This window comes from Bombus terrestris, chromosome 10, assembly GCF_910591885.1.
Source record: "Bombus terrestris chromosome 10, iyBomTerr1.2, whole genome shotgun sequence".
NCBI classification, from domain to species: Eukaryota; Metazoa; Arthropoda; class Insecta; order Hymenoptera; family Apidae; genus Bombus; species Bombus terrestris.
The window spans coordinates 3094553-3111896 of record NC_063278.1 but is presented as its reverse complement, the minus strand read 5'-3'; the positions used below and the strand labels follow the sequence as shown (position 1 = coordinate 3111896).

Here is a 17344-nt window from a genome sequence, read left to right as displayed (position 1 = left end):
CTGTTTTTAATTCGAGTTCACGATGCGATCTTTTGGTGTATTATACATATATATATATATACACATATATACGCACGTATGTACATGTACGTGCACGTAGAAAAATTGAAAAGGGCTCCACCCATTCTAATCTGCATGTGGTATCTGGATTTTTAGTTCGCCTGGTAAAATGGCGCCTACTAAGAGATACAACTGTATATCGTCCTTGTTGGTTTAATTAACAGAATATGAACTGGAATCTAAAATCCGATTACGCTCTAATTGTGCTCGATGTTTGTTAATGTACTTAACTGAGACAGTATAACGCACAAACACGTATAGCAATGCTAGTTACTACCTCACAACTGACTCTAGTGTGGATACAGTTCTAAGCAGTCGGCTATATATTTATAACATAATTAGCATTACGTTATACCTACCGTTACGTAATAATTAGAATTTAAAAACACGCCTTTTTCATTCTCGACAAATTGTCGCTACAGATTCAATTACATTAATCTTCTCGATTTGCTTTCCTTTTAGATTATGCAAACAATCGAACCGTGTTACATTTTCTATATTAATTTACGCATTATATATCTTGATTTGTACTAAATAGTATATTTATAGCATATTTCGCAAACTAATTTTTAAACCTATTCAACTGATAATTTTACACTTTTATTTTACAATCGCCTTCCTAATCTTTTACATAACAAACTGAGAATTTAAAAGATTCCGTTCGAAAGCAATTGTACGAGATATCGTAGACACGATTTTCTCGTTTTTTTCTTTCGTGGCAATCTTAACGCCGCCATTCACCAATTTTATCTTCTTTATCATAATCGTTGTTGATCAACGACTTTGATTCGTTGTGGAAGCACATGAATTGCAATCTTCGGATGCAATTAAGCGAAATTGCTTAAGCCAAACGATATAAACAATGGCTATTCATACTATAATACGAATCCAATGATCGCATAATGGCGTGCCATTTTATCGGGCTTTTCGCGATAAGGGAATACGAGATAACGGTCACAGGAGGCTTGGCATCTAGAGTAGATAGTTTGGTTATTGACTGCGTTGCTGTCGTTACAACGACGAACTGCGCGTGATGAAACCTCAGATTATCCTCTACAGATGACCACTGATAAATCCATGTCGTTGAACTCTCTTTCTCACCACTTTTAATTTTATTGATCGCACCGATAGTAAAGATTTTATAATCTCTCGTATTTTGTAATACGTACGCAACTTAAATAGAAAAATTAATCCCCTTGAAAAACGATATCGCGAAGAAAAGAAAAAAGAAAGGTACGATAAGATAATATCACCTTATCGAAATATTAAATTATGTGATTACCGTATCACTCGCGATAGTATGTATCTTTTCGTCATCTGTAACATCGTACGCGATGGTGAAATCGAATTTATATCTTGCGTTGTTAAAACGCGATAAAAATTCACGTAATCTGTGGAAATAACGTTTCACGTGTACACATAAGTCAAAAATAACCAGACATTGGTGAAAATTCTGAAAATTTCTAACTGACAAACATCGCGCTGTTTATACATAGACGTTTTCATTAGCTCTCTTCGACTATTCTAAAAGTGTTGCTATCGTTTTAACGCGATACAACGAATACAAGTGTACGATTATGCATGCGCGCAAATGCATATTTATTCGGTTGCCACGAGTTTAAAAAAAGAAACGCAATTGTAAATTATTTATAATATTCACCGCAAAGTTTTACACAATGTACAAATATCGAGTGTCTATAAAGGAATGACATCACTCTGACATCATAATACGACATGACTTCGTAACGCAAAGCTTAGATGCAGCGATGCAGTCAGAGAAAAAATTTTACCGGGAACGTTATACAATTTATGCGAGCTGAAACGGAGAAAAATGAATGACCGCATAGTTTCGTTCGAAGGTATATTAGTTTCTACTATTGCAACTCGATCAGCATGGTTGAACCAACATTATCAGCGAAATTTAACGAGTAGCAAGTTACGAGCTATCAGCACTAATAAATTCTCTTACGTAACAACAACAATTTTGATAATAAAATAAATGAAATTGTACGTATAAATATCATAGATTATAAGTCAACCGGTTATCCTATTTGATATTAATTTGTACGTTTTGCTAAAATTCACATACTGTTACTACAAAATCGACCAAAGTATCCGGATGCTTTGCATAAGCATCCGTGCAAGTGTGTCAAACAACCGGTCGCAAATTTAGCCAATTGGTAATTTTAATACGACCAGTTTGTCGATAACACGGCCATGTGCAAGGCTGGAATAGTTCACCGTTAATCTCTCAAAACATATGAAACGCGTCGAATATCTATTTACAGACAAGGGACAAATAACTTTGTCACTCCACTCGATGATACGATTTTATCCATTAACCCTTCCACGTCCTGTGTCAGCGCAAGATTTACATAATTACTTTGCCGAGTATACTCGTGCGACAATTTTGCATGACACGTTGCATATTGATGGTACGCACACTTACAAAAATATCGTGTGTATAATAGCGACAAGTATCAGCCACACTAGGCTACCATATTTCATAGGGGCGACTGATAGGGCGACTTTATCTAGCGCGACGCGCTGCAAAATTATTTCCGCCTCGCCGAGACACGCGGTAGACGTGTCTGGCTCGATGACGCCTTCTTTAATATGCTTTAATTTCTAATTTGTCTGCACAGCGTCACGAGTGCAGTGAAATGCAATTATGTGGATGTACGATCGGATAGATACGTCTCTTGTTACCATCGAACGTTATGTAATACTGTGAGATTACTGAAAAACATGTACGGTGACTCACGATAATATTTGAACACTTATACAAACTTCCAGTGAATATATTATGCGTGTAATACGAAATATTTTACAATTTCATTTCATTCAGCTCTTTATTTTAATACAAATTGAAATGAAATATAATGTATATAAATGTTACGAGGCATTTATCGTAAACATACACTCCGCGAAGATCATCAAAATATTTGAATAGTCAAGTATCGATCAATACGTTAATACGAAACGATATTTAGTGGAACTATATTTAGCGCTATTTATATGTTGACACTATTTATCCTATGTATTAAATTTTTATTAAGAATATATTTGCAAGGAATGTGTCGTAATCTCTAAATTCTGATTGATTTCATATTTTAATATAATGTAATAACGATAGCCTGGTTGCAGTGCCAGTGAAGTTTCAAAAAGTTTCGCAAACGCACGTAAAACATCCATGAATATTTTCTATAGCAAGCGTTCGAATATCTTTGTAAGTCAAATAGGTAAAGTTAGTTTATGAGATAAAATTTCTATTCATATATACGAACTTGTAAGATATGTATAGGACAGAAAGATAAACGTTCAAAAAGTATACTTGCTAATAAAAATGGTTTTACATATCGCGCATTACTAGAGTTTGCTGTATCTGTATCCTCGATAATCTATTTCGAACGGAAGATTTTTTCAATAAGCGGCTGGTCACGTGAATGAATGTTATGTTTACAATCTTGCAAAACACTTGGTATCATTCATAGATTATCACCGATGATACAAGAACCGAGCAGTGCAAACGAGAATTTTAACAGGCAGGGTCGTAATTTCTTAAATACTTAATATTTGATGATATAAGTCGAGAATAAATATCCGGACACACCTGGTACGTGTCATAGGGTTATCGCTGCAGAACCATTACGTAACGGAATTTAAAGATTCCTTAACGGTGTGGTTTGTTACGCTGTTGGTAACGCGCAAAAACGCGACGAGCTAACCTTCTCTTTCCTTGCGCGGGAAAATATCACGAATCGTCGACACCGTGAGACGTAATCATGTACATAATATTCCTCGTCTATTATTTCCCACGAAACTCTTGAAATTCATCAAAAAATCATCGTTAGAAGATCCCTAGAAGTAATCGCATAATATTGTAATTTCTATTAAAACGTAAAAAATATTTATAACAAATAATAAAGATTTTCAGAATGATTTACAAATGCTCACGAATATATTCAAACACCTACCACAGGATCTTTTTATTAATATATTATATGCATTATACGAAATTTTTTGAATTTTGTTAGCAGTGTAACGACACGCAACTATCGTGATTAGAATAGCAAAATTTGAAACCAATTCGAAAATGTATATAGAGATTACAAAACATTTATTACAAACATGTATTTAATGAAAAGTTGGTAAACAGCATAAATAGTAGTTTTAAACGTACAATTAATGTCATTAAATATTGTGACTTATTAATACATATAGTGAATAGTTGATTGTTCAAATATTCTGACGATATTACGAAGTGTATGCTCTTTCAATAAATATGTTAGAATTTCTATGCGATAATCTTCGCATCTCATTACAGTGCTAATGAGATTTCAAAATGCTTTGTATGATATGTACATAAAAAGTTTCTAAGATTGTTCAAATACTTTCTTAAATCACTCTGAATACATTTACTAAAGACTTTAACGGATCTTAAATTCAAGAAGCGTATTATAACCTATAATTATCGGTTCGTGAATTACGACGCTATTCGTGGAGATTTTTCTGGAAGCTACGGTTTTATCGAAGCGAATACAGGCACAGAGCGTGGAGGACGTAGTTTCTGCATTTCACTAACAATAAGTGCAAACGAAGCGGGTAGATGCGATCTCCGATTATTCCTATCGAGTAACAAAGAGAGCGTTGTACTTTTCCGAGCGTAAGTTTGGCTTTGCCGGCGAGCTGCTTTACGTACTCGTTCGGGAGTCGTATGTCTTGTGACGTCACTCGAGGCGCTGGCAACATTGCGAAAGATCATGCGACGTTGTCAAGCCGCTCCATGTGCCGGAAATTCAAAGCCTCTTTCGCCTCTACGTAGATTCGAATAAAGTTCTTACTTGTTTCTTAAACGTTTGACGTCGATAATAAAAGCTTTTACGTATAATACTCGAGCGTATGAATTTTCCATGTTTCTCAATCCGTTCGACCGATTCGAGAAACGTACGCTAGATCAAGGGGAAACTTTCGTCGTAGTATCATAATGGAAGGAGTACCTTTAGTGCGGGTTCGATCGTAAAGAGCAGCACGTTGCTCAGAGTGGATAATATCATTCTGTCACGTCACAGTGTACGCTGGCCAGAGAAAATCAATCCGGCGCTTCTCTACTAACCTTTTGCCTGAACAGCGCCACACTCGCTACTATCCACCTTAAAAACACTCTGTTCTTCAAGGGTCCGTTGCGATATTGACCCGAGGTTGCGTTAGGTTATTTCTGTCGAGGTTCATGTACCTTTTCAGGTGAAATGTTGGAATTTTTGTGAATGCACTTACAGGCTTGCTCTTTATAGTATGTATTAGACGCATTCGGGAGATAATGTTATATCATAGATCGACTTCGCCCGTGTCCTTGACCTCATTGGTAGTTCAAACGGTTAAACGTCGCGTACAATATCGTGATATGTACATGTTGTTTACTCGCTCTGACTATTATAACTTTGTAGTCATTTCATTTCGAAATAAATAGTTGAAAGAAACGTTCTATAAATTAGTACAATGTATGAAATTAAGTTGATATGGCTAATGCCATGCCAATTTCTTGAGATTTAGTTTGGATAGTATATAATATATCTATAAAATGTACAAGTGTCGTTTAATTATTATTATTATTTTGTTTAAATGTGTATTATGTTTCTTTGCTATTTTTACAAATTAGTATCCTTGGTGCAGTATGTCTTCAAGAAACAATAAGAAAATGAATGTATTTAACTTTTATAGAACTACGATTATATACTTTTCAAAGATTTGAAAATTTTTATATCAGTACAATTTCCTTATGTTACATTCGAAATGTAAATTTCTAAACAAAAGACAATACAATATGAAAAACATACGTTCGATATCTTTTTTTTATCAACGGATCCAAGTTCGCGTGACAAAGAATCGTCAGAAATACGAGCGATCCTTTAAATCAACCCCCTGTGCTGTGTTTACCGTTCGAAATGGACCAAGGGAAGAGGATATGCGCGCGATATACGACCTAATTCAGTACCCTACTGATAACGATGACGTCACGATAGCTCGTCTACTTGTTACTAGTCACGGACGGTACGTGACACGAGACCAAACTGTAGAGATGAGCAGGATGATAATGGTGTTACTCTACATTACGTTATGCGTTACACTATTCCTCGTGACACAACACGCGGTGGTTTATTCAATTCTCTCGCGAATATTTTATTATTCATCCGATCCATTTGCTACGAACGTGATATTGACTAATGTCGAATATTTACGCTTTGCTATTCCTATCGTTACATTATGTATTTTACCTTTGGTTTATGTGCCAGAATTTTACTTTTCAAAGCGATAAGCTAGACTAACTAGCATGGTATCGATTCGAGTCGAAGACACGCGAAACGTGAGAAAATGAAAGTAGCAGCGGGTCGCTTTTAGATCGATCAGCCAGCGGCAGCAGCAGCAAGCAAGAGCCGCCAAGGGAAACGGGGAGACCAGTTGTCGTCTTTCCATCGTCGCGTCGTCCTTTCGTCGGCATCACGAGATTGCGCGATGATGTCATGTATTCGGCCGAGTTTACGCGTGTTTGTAAACAGGCAGAGGGAATGAGAGAAATAACCCAGAAAGCCGAACAAAGAGGGAGGAGAGAAGTGGGAGTAAACGTGTTGAGGACGCGACGAAAAAGGTGGCGGGGAAGGGGTAAGGAGAGGGAGGAGAGCGAGGGGAAAAATTGCCTTGTGTCAGGCACCTTGCTGTTCCGACTGCGCAGCATCTCTCCGCTCGTCTCTCGTACGCCTTCGTCGAGGCTTCCTACGCAGCGTTGCTCATCTCGTTTTCTCGTACACGAGCGTGACGTCATGCTGCAAGTTGCACAGGAGTAACCGACCGTGGGAAGGGGACCAGGGGGGAGTAGTTACGTGGGGATACAAAACGAGCGAACTCTGGCGCGCGCGCGCACCAGAGAGCCGCAGCGTCGATGGATTTGCTGTTAGCTGTATGCAGCGGGCTGCATGCAGAATACACACGCGGTGACATCGTCGTATGTAGTCGTTGGTTAGCTGCTTTCTCCCTTTACCCCCCTATCTTCGTCTACCTAACCTCTTGACGAAGCAGAACCGGTTCCGCGCCGCGTGCAAACTCCTTCTCATCCCCCTGGCCTCCGACTGTCTCTTTCTTTCTTCCCCCAGTTTTCTTCCTTTCCGTGCAAATCCTATCTCTCCTCCGAGCCGTTCCGCCCTCCCTCACTCGCTCCTTCTCGCTTTTCTTTCTCGCGTTTCATTCTCGCTTCCACCCATTTTCAATACCATGCTCGAACCACGGAACCGGACCGAGTTAACCCTACTATGTAGCAGCTTGGTCCTGCATTTTACGCGCTTTTCTCTCGTTCTCTTTCGTCACTGATGCACACACACCTCGCATGTGTACAAACTTCAGCTTGGCGGGCGATTCTCGCGGTCATCCAGCGGGACGTGCTACTTTATGCTATAGTTTCTATCTTTTTCTTTCTCTCTGTCTCTTGCTCGTGCTACGCGATTCGACGTGCAGTGTGCTTCGCCACGCTACAGTTGCTGCCTCGGTCAATATCACATCGTATTCTGGCTACGCGCAGTGCGCGTTAATGCCACACGGCTCGCGGTTTCGTTTTTAGGATAGGTTAGATCAGCCAGGTCACACACCTGTTATATACGTAGATGTATACACACGGTTTCCCTTTACCATGAAATTTACAGCACCATTTATAGAGCGATAGGAATTCATCCATTGACAACTCAACTGAGAAATATTTCCATTATTTTTTATATTGTAACCCTCGTGTTTCATCGAAATTTAAGCGCGATTGGCGACAAAGCCATGGAAAAGATTGGGTTGATTTCTGTGCATTCTTGGTTCACATTGGCCTCGTAACTCAGTCTGTTCCTTTCGACCAGGGTATGTAATAGCTATCGCAAAGGCGATGGCATGGCGGGGCAATGCCACGAAGGAGACGATGGTCTGAGTCTGAGCGCATATTGCACCGGACGGTTAATGGCGTGATGGCGTGACATCGGTGCACACGCACGCCGCGAGGTGGGGCGAACGGAACAGAACGAAACGGAACGAAGCGAAATGAAACGACCGGAACGCGATGTCGCGTGTCCTATGCTGCACTCGCGTGTGTCGCAAGTATTACACGCGATCTCTTGGCTAAATGCTTTAGCGCACGAATATATGTACTCGTACATCGTTTTGCTTCTGCGTCTCTGCTTCTAATCCTTAACCCTTTAACTCCTCTCTCCTGGTTGATACTGTTACAGGTGGCTATTACTTTATGGTTGCACAAGATTAGACGAGTTTATCGTTGCACGACAAAACCATATAAATCTCGCCACGACGGAAAAAGGGTGTACGGCCAATACAGGCCGCATTTTGTTTTCTCGACAATGCGAGACGTATTGCGATTCCATCTTCTACGCCGGTACGTTGATTAACGTACGTACGAAGAAAAAAGTCGACGTGTGAAAAATGAATATTCTTAATTTCCGTGTAATACACGTTGTGCAGCCTCGCGTATCCTCCGAAGAGAAAATGTACTTGTCGGCTTGTGAACTTGGATGGAACGTTGTGTATGCGTTTACGTGTTCTTTTGTCAGGACTCGTGAGAAAGCGTTCCACAATGACACGGTCATACTCATACTTCTTGCGGAAAGGAATGAGTTAGCAGCAGGCCGAATGCCAGGATGTTCATGAAATGCTTTATATTTTGAAACGTTCTTCGCGTTGATGTCTTTATTTTATTAAGTTGTTGCAATTGTTTGCTCGCATATCGTACATGTAGTTCAAAAGAAATTAAAAATTAAATTTTATTGCATATATATAAATTTATGTAGAATAATAAGAAAATAAAATTAAAAAATAAATAAATAAATAAATAAAAACGCAAATTAAACAGAAATAGTACGTATTCTAAAACGAAGTAACTTAACCTAACTCTCGTTAATCACGTACGACCTACGACTACGACCTAACGTTACCAATTGAGGTTAAAAAAGACTGCATTCTTCCTACGTCGTACAGCCAATTTTAATCGACCAACCGAATATAAACATAATACAATGTACCTTTACAACCGCCCCATCAATCACACTTTGACTGTTTCGAAAACACCATATCCCCGGACGTATACCACGTGTAACTTCCACAGGCGTCGAACGTGGGGCGTGCAATGCACAGCTGTACAAAGAACGATTCGCCATGGAACTCGATCATTTTCTTATTAGCGGGCCGAGGAAGCGGCCCCGACGCGAAATTTCAATAGTCAACGGACCGATTATCCGCGGCTGGATCTTCATCAGATAGCCGTCGAAACGAGAAAAAGAAAAAAGAAAACGAAGAGAACGTTAGTTCGGTTTGCACCCTCTTCTCTTTGTTTCGATACACGGCGCGCTGTTAAAGCCGCTCGAAGAAGAAACACCTGACGACGTCAGGCGGAGAGTACCTACGTGCATACCTGTGGCAGGTGAATCGAGTCAGGTGCCCGAGCAGATGGGTGTCTCTACTCGAGAAAGCGTTATAAAAGCGGTCTATCTCATAAATGTGGGTTACCAGCTAGAACTAACGCCCGTCGTTAGAGCAACGTCGCGATTTTGCAGGTTGCCTCTGTGACTGATGTTATTCTATAAATGGTACCTTGAAACCATAACATGTTTTTCCTCGGCTCTTTAAAATTTAAATGACGATAAATGCCAAGGATGATATGTAATGCGAAGAACCGTATTGTTAATTCTTTAAATGATAGGGTATATTTATGAAAATTTCTTTCGGTTTCAAGACTATTAATTTGTGTGATTTTTTACTTACGTAACGAATGATGAAAAATCGAGTAATGCGAAAGTTTTAATACTGACAACTTGCCAAGTTAGACGATCATAGTAAATAGTTTTTATGCAATAAAATACGAATATTTAATTTTGCATGTATTATTATATTATGTTATTTACCTTTTGTATAAATTATTTAAAGTAGATACTAGGTTATTTTTAATAGTGTCATGATTTCCATGATTCTATGGGTGGTACAGTCGCCCCGAAAAGTAAGTTAACGATCTTACATTTAAACTACACATAGCGTCAGTAAAAAAATTTGTAATCGTGTAGAATTTTCGTATACTTCATCATCGATCGAACAGCGTCCCTTTCTTAGTTCGAACGTGAAATTCAATGAAATACACCGATCTTCCAAAACGTTTTAATGGGTAGTAAAACAGGAAACGCTGTTTCACATCTGTCGGCGGTAAACAGTGAGATTCGAACGTCCTTCGAGGCATTCTCGTCAAGCGAAGGGGTATAGCGAGCGGATCTTTTCTTCTTTCTTCCTTCTTTTTCTTTCTTCTTTTTTCCATAGACACGTGTCGTGTGCAGTGCACACGTAGTATGCATCTTTGGTGTACGCAGTCGCGCGGACAAGAAACTATGTGCAGTCACGTGTAAGAGTGGAATAGCGAAAACGTGATGCGATTATGCATTCTTTCTACGTCGTCATTTCTCACTTGGTACGAGCCGGGCCTCGTGTGTAGATATACATACTTATTAACCTAACGTTTTATGGTAATTTTATTAAACGCTTCTTTTTTACGGCAGACGTCACCGGATTTCCAGCGACTACAAATATCGTCGATCAATATTCGAGATCGACGATGATATTGATAAACCGCAAATACTTAACATATATCGGTCTCGAGCAAGTTTTCTATCGAATGCAGGTAAAAAGATTTTTTACTTGAAAAGTAATTGACGCTTAATTTAATTTTATTTTGTATCAAGATAATTATGCGCAGATCATTTTCAAACAATTTAACTATTCCAAATAACATAACACATAATCTGGCTTTTAATATCGATTGGAATTTGACATATTCACTGTTGCATAAAGCTTAGACAAACTTTATGTGGAATAAAAATAAGAAATAACGATACGATGAAATATTCTTCGTTTGAATTGCTTTATGATTTCTGTTTTATGTTATGAAATAAAAATATGTTACAGTTACGCTGTTTAATATAACACCGAGAATGTAATTTCATCCTGTTAATTGCGTGTACTGCTTCAAAAATAGGTTACAAGATATCAATGGAATTCTTCCAAATTGAAATCTTTTCAGATAAATCAAAAATTCATTTTGTATCCTTCAAACGGAACCCTGCTGTTATCTTCCCCATTATGCGAAAACTCTTATTTTACATTTCTAGACAGATTTATCGATTTTAGAAAATACGTCACGCAAAACAGCCTTGAATATGATCAAATGTTTGAAATAATTTTCCTAAAGGAGCAAATATAGTAATTTGTGGTCTTGCCTGAATAATTTTAGTTAACAGGTATTTTTATCACCCCTTGTGTACTTGTTTGTATTTAATTCTATTATGAACCTCGATGCTTTCTCGACGCAATTGCGTTCTCATTTTATTAGAAGATGCCTTGATTTGGAAAAACAAACTGTTACATAAAGTGAGAATAAAGAAACTCGTTTGTAATGTGTAAAAGAAAAGGTTGTAAATTTAAAAAGGTAAGGTTGTAAATACAGGGAAAAAGAAGAAGAAATTGTTCAAAGAATGTATTTTTAATGAAAATTATTTCAAGACCGTGTTACGTAGTTCATGTACAACATCTGCAATAAAAGAAGGGCAGTTTTATTAATAGAAGATAAAAATAATCTCAATACCTTAATATTTAAAAAAAGACCTAACTACGAATTGGCGTCGTTATTTTTTAATTTTATTTCATTTGATTTCAGGAACAAAATCAATCACTTATAATGAATTTTCAAACAATCCACACAAACAATGATATTCTTTTATACTATACCAAGATCCTTTATTAATAGACTGTTATTCTTTATTATTAAGTTAAGGAAACTTATTTTTATGAAGAGATATTTTAAAATTACGACGATAATGTTTATAACGAATTTATATAAACGATATTACGATATCTTCTTCAATGTTCTATATTTCCCCGAATATTAAGTTAATAAAGAAACATAATACAAAAGAAAGAGAAATACAATTAAGATTCGTAATAATTAATAAATTAACTATTTAATTCCTATTACGATAATAAGTATTACAAAGGTGAGATGTTAAGTTTATAAACATTATAGACGATTTAAAAACTCCGCTATTTATGAAAAATCTTCTTCTTCTACTATAATGTTAAAAGTTCAAAAAAAAGTTGAAAGTTTAGCTATCGATTTTTTCCAAGTTGACGACATTTCATCCATAATTCCCCTATAAATGTATCGAGAGATAAAATATTCGTTTAACATTACCGTTGAAAACCACTTATAATCGTTAAATGAACCTGGTTTCGTGTCCACCAAAAATATCGATCGATTGAAAAATTTCGGCGATAATAAACATGCACACACGCACACACGAAACGATAACGGTCAAAAGTAACAGCTGCGAGAACGTTCGATTAGACGTGCCGATGGAAAAAGGAGGAAGAGATTACAGCAAACAAGATTTTATCGTTTCAAATCACAGCTGCCTTCGATCATCAATTGCTGCCAGCTATTCCTCCAATGCCACTTGCGCAAATTTTGCAAAATCGAGTGAAAACTCGAAGTGTAAAACTCGAGTGAAAAAAAATACTTTTTTCGCGAGTTTACTTTACCTTTTTTTTTTCTTCACGAGTGTTGTTACGTCCCTTGACCTTACCATAAACTATAGTCCATCCTCGTAACATCTATACAAATATATTAACTCGGACCCTTAATAACCTTAAGGAACCATAAAAAAATATAACTTTTACCCTTCTGTCAAGACCCTTAATTGCTACAAACATCTTTCACGTCGAAACGTTCTTTAGGGTTATTACCCATTAAGGCAAAACATGCGAAAAGCAGCTTTTTCCCATGTACAATATTCGGCGGCCACCTCTACCCATGAGCGACTGTTGGTGGGGGGCCGACAGCAACCATCACTAGTTTCGTATAAATATGGCCGTCACAGAATATATATCTTAACTTGTTCTAAACTCTTCGCTGAAAACACTTCTACACGCACCATTTACATTCTTCAAAGCTGTTGGAAAGAGAATATTTAATCTGCTAACTCAGTGTTATAATTGTTCAAGCACTCCTATTATCTTAACCGAAATAGAGAATCGGCTAGTTCGTGGCGTCGATCATCGTATTGTAACGAGAATTTACGACTGTTGGCGCGTTATAATGTGAACGCGTCTCTCCGCGAAGCGGTCGAACAAGTATCTTTGTTGTCAGACGACGTACACCGATAGCCTTCCCTAAAATTATCAGTCTTTTGTATTCATTTTTCAACTATCCGTATATTTATATATATGAACAAAGAAACACGTAAAACACCATGATGTGTAATCGTTGCTATGTAAGAAATTATTATATACGTTGTTGTCGATTATACGATAATTGCAGCGTTTCACGAAACTATTCCAACACTTGGCACGGAGTTTTTGTTCCAACATATTACGTGCATTTATAGGGATTTTTGTTCAAATTTCGTCAGCGTTCTAACGAGATACGACGATCGACGATTATAATGAAGAAGCGAAAGAAAAAAGAAATTGCCTTTGATGATATTCTGACACAGATCAGTTAAAAACATCGAGGCAAGGAAAGTTACAAAGCTTGGGATTTTTTCTTTCTTTCCGAATCTTTCGATAAAGAAAATGTTGTGAAATTTTCGATATCGTGTTTCTTAAAATTCGACTTTAAATTTCTCGTATATTTATCTGATCTTACGTAAAGTTACAAAACCATAGTTTTTCGTAAGTACGATTTATAATATTTATATTTTAGTTACTCGTACAAAATACGTTATTGTGTTTGTATTATTGAACCTTATCGAATTCACGCGTGAATTCATTCATAACACACGTCGTATGTTTATACAAATTTTCCGTAGTAAACGTTGGAATTCTTTCGTAAGTTGCTTTAGCACTGTTTTTGCGAATAAAAAGCTCAAGTTGTGATACCTCCCTCGGCGAAATGCGCGCGAAACTCGTTTCGCTCGAAAGGGAAAATAATCGTGACGCGATGGTTTCTCCGTTTCAGCAGTACGCCGGCTTTAACAGCTGTTATTACAAGGAGAAAAGTTATTCGTACACACACGCGACAGTGCCATTTCGCGTGTATCGTCCTGACACAATGGCAGTACGGTAGTTTATCACAAGGGTGACACAGGCCAATGAGTGGTCGCCAGTGTCGCGCGAAAATGCAACTTTTCCTCTGTCAGATAAATATTTATGTCACCTCGAGACTCTCGAACCATCGTTCATCGTAATCTGCGTCCGGAAGCGTGTACACCGACGGTCGAAAGCTTCGCGGTCGAGTTTGAGAAACGATGGTAATTTAACTTTTCTCTTGTTTTACGCGATCAATTTTACACCATCAATTTTACACTATGAGATTCGATCGCGGACTTCAACTTGTCGAATCATACGCGAGCATAGCAATTTGAAATTGATTTAAATTAAGTTATTCGATATTAGGGTTTTTCGTTTCAATTTATAGTTTACACGGTTTCCTGATTAAAACACGATTCGGTTAACGTATCAAAATTTCGAAGCGTAAGGCGAAAAATCTGCCAGGCCAGAAACTTTTATACGTTACTGTATATACGTTTGAAACGAAGGGTCGTGAATTTTTAAATGACAATGTACATTTCCTTTTGGTTGCAAATTTGCATCTAATGAAGACGACAAAAAAAAAAGAAAAAGAGAACGCACGGATTTTATCTATTTGAAATATTTATCGGTTTTTTGAGTAAGAATAATCAAAAAGAAGAAACGAAAGATCGACGTGATGAACGAAGTAGTACGATTTACTAATTTGTCATCGTTACGCCTATATCTGATACTATGTATCCGTTCTTTCTTTACGTTGATAGCTAACATGTAGCAAAGAATTATATTTCTAGTCGTAGGAAATTTCCAAAGCTTATCTATGATTTATGTTTGTGTCAATGATATACGTTTATTGACTCGTTGTGGGTTGTACGTTTATGTATAGCCGATATAGATACCGATTACTGTACGTCAGAATATGGAATCGGAGGCTATAGAGGTTGTTCAACTGCAAATGTTCGATTGTTAACAAACTCCGCTCATTTTTGCTGCTATGAATCTCCTCTACGTAGTTGGAATAAAATTCCAGTGGTCGCGTATTTTTACGATTATATTTTCACCGCAAAGCCACAAAATGGATTTAAAATGGATTTGAAATCTTTCTTGTTAGTTGTTGATACGTGTAACGTGAGTATAAAATGTACTTTGGACTAGTATGAAGGTAAATGTATTCGTAAAACGTTTGGAAATCTAGATTTATGTATTTAGTATTTAGAAGTGAGACTCGTTTTAATTTTGTCCCAAAATTTAAATTTTATTCTTTAACAAACTCACTGACAATGATTTGGATCCCAAAAATAGCTTTTAACATAGTACCAAAAAAAAAAAAAAAAAAAAAAAACAAACAAGAAAATAGTAAATAAATCCAAGCGATAGCGATAAATTTATAGGAATTAGCAAATTACTAGTAATCCGATGAAACATAAATAAACGTAAAATTACATTTAGTTGTGACAAAGTTGTATCACAACTCATTGAAAATTAATTTGACAGTGATGAAACACAAGGTCGTACGAATTATTATTTTCTGTATCACGCCCGTGTTGCTTTCAGCTAGATACAATTATCAACGCTAGAATTTCTTACCTGCTATGTTTATTCGTATGAAAAAATAAAAATAAACAAGAATATTACTAGAGTACTTGAGCACTCGACTAATATTCAAAGCTCCTACTATCGCAAAACTTCTCATTTAATTCTATTATACAAATTATACAAAGAGTCTACCATCTTAAACCGATACGTAAGTAAACGAGACTACAAACAAAAATTTAATCCTTTCGTTGCCAATCGCCACTTTAACGCTGACACTATCAAACAACAATCAATCTCACTGCCATCTTATCTTTCAAGATGTTCAACATAAAATTAAAACAAAATATCGTACGTACCACTGACCTTTTCTATGTTTTGTTGAAACCGCGTGAAGATACTTTTTAAGGTTAAAAAAATGTAATTAGGTTGAGAATGACCAAAAGAACGTAGCAGGATTAAAAACACGAGGAGAACAGAACGAGGTTAAATATACCATAAAGTCGATGCGCGCAGAAAATTTAAATCTATCGCGATATAATTTTTATTTTGGGTCGCACAGACCTCTGGAGACAGGGCAGTGTTAAATATACCATAAAACGTCGATGCATACACGTGTGTCGATGCACGCGCCCAGTGAGAAGCGCGTGCAAAGATCGCGCAGGTGTGAACGGGGCGCAACTGCGACGCGATTACGAATCGACGAAGAAAAAGCGGAAAGTGACGCAGCGTGCAACACGTAAACTGTAAACGAAACTTTTGTATCGATCGCTGCTAGAGAGTCACGTTGCCCTCGCATGTCGATACCGATATGTACCCCGTCACACCCCTCGTATTATGGACCAACGTTGTGTCGTCGTAGCCGGCGAGATAAGCGGTTTATCGCCGCGTATTGCGATATATACCATGCACTGAGCGCGCATGAGCGACCGTTCCGATAGAAAGAAAGCCGTAAAGTATATGTATGTATAGTTACTTATTTAGGTGCTACCTCGTCTTGCTTCGTTGTGTGCGAACACGTGACGTAGCCTCGATCTCGTCTAGCTCGGTCGTGCGATGATAAACCGATACACGTGTAGGTACGTCGTCGCTAGTGTTGGATTCAAGTACATCGCAGGTACATTAGAATGCATGAGTATTTGGACACTTCCAAAATATTGGAATTATATGAAACATACTACAAACGAAGCGTGTTCCTTTAATTTAATTCTCGCATCTGATCTTATCTCAGGCAACTATATACAGTAGATATTGATAAAAACAACAGTTCTTACAACAATATCGATTAATATAAATAAAAAAGTAATAATTGGAAGTGGGTGAAAATTACTTGCAGGGAAACATCTTAAGCGTATCTGTAATGAGATCTCAGAATGATTGCGATATGTAATTTTAAACACTTTCTGAATTGTATATAGATTTGATGAAGTGTCAGCTATTTATTAGAGATAAATATGGAACTTGATCGATGCAGATATATTTCTCGTTTCAGTCTCAATTTAGCAGAACATTTTCATTCCACTTGTGGTAAAGAGTAGGAAATTAAGCGTAGAAAAGTGTTTTTCTGTCGCAGCGTTGATAATAAGGATATCAATCTTATGATTGGATTGCACTAAGTGCACAATTATGTACTTGTACTTAACAGATTACG

General features: G+C 37.3%; 1 protein-coding gene across 1 annotated transcript in view; it reads right to left on the bottom strand.

Moving 5' to 3' along the window:
• Positions 1 to 17344, bottom strand: part of LOC100648253 — a 57419-nt gene that overhangs the window by 29457 nt on the left and 10618 nt on the right. The gene's annotated exons all lie outside the window — the stretch shown is intronic.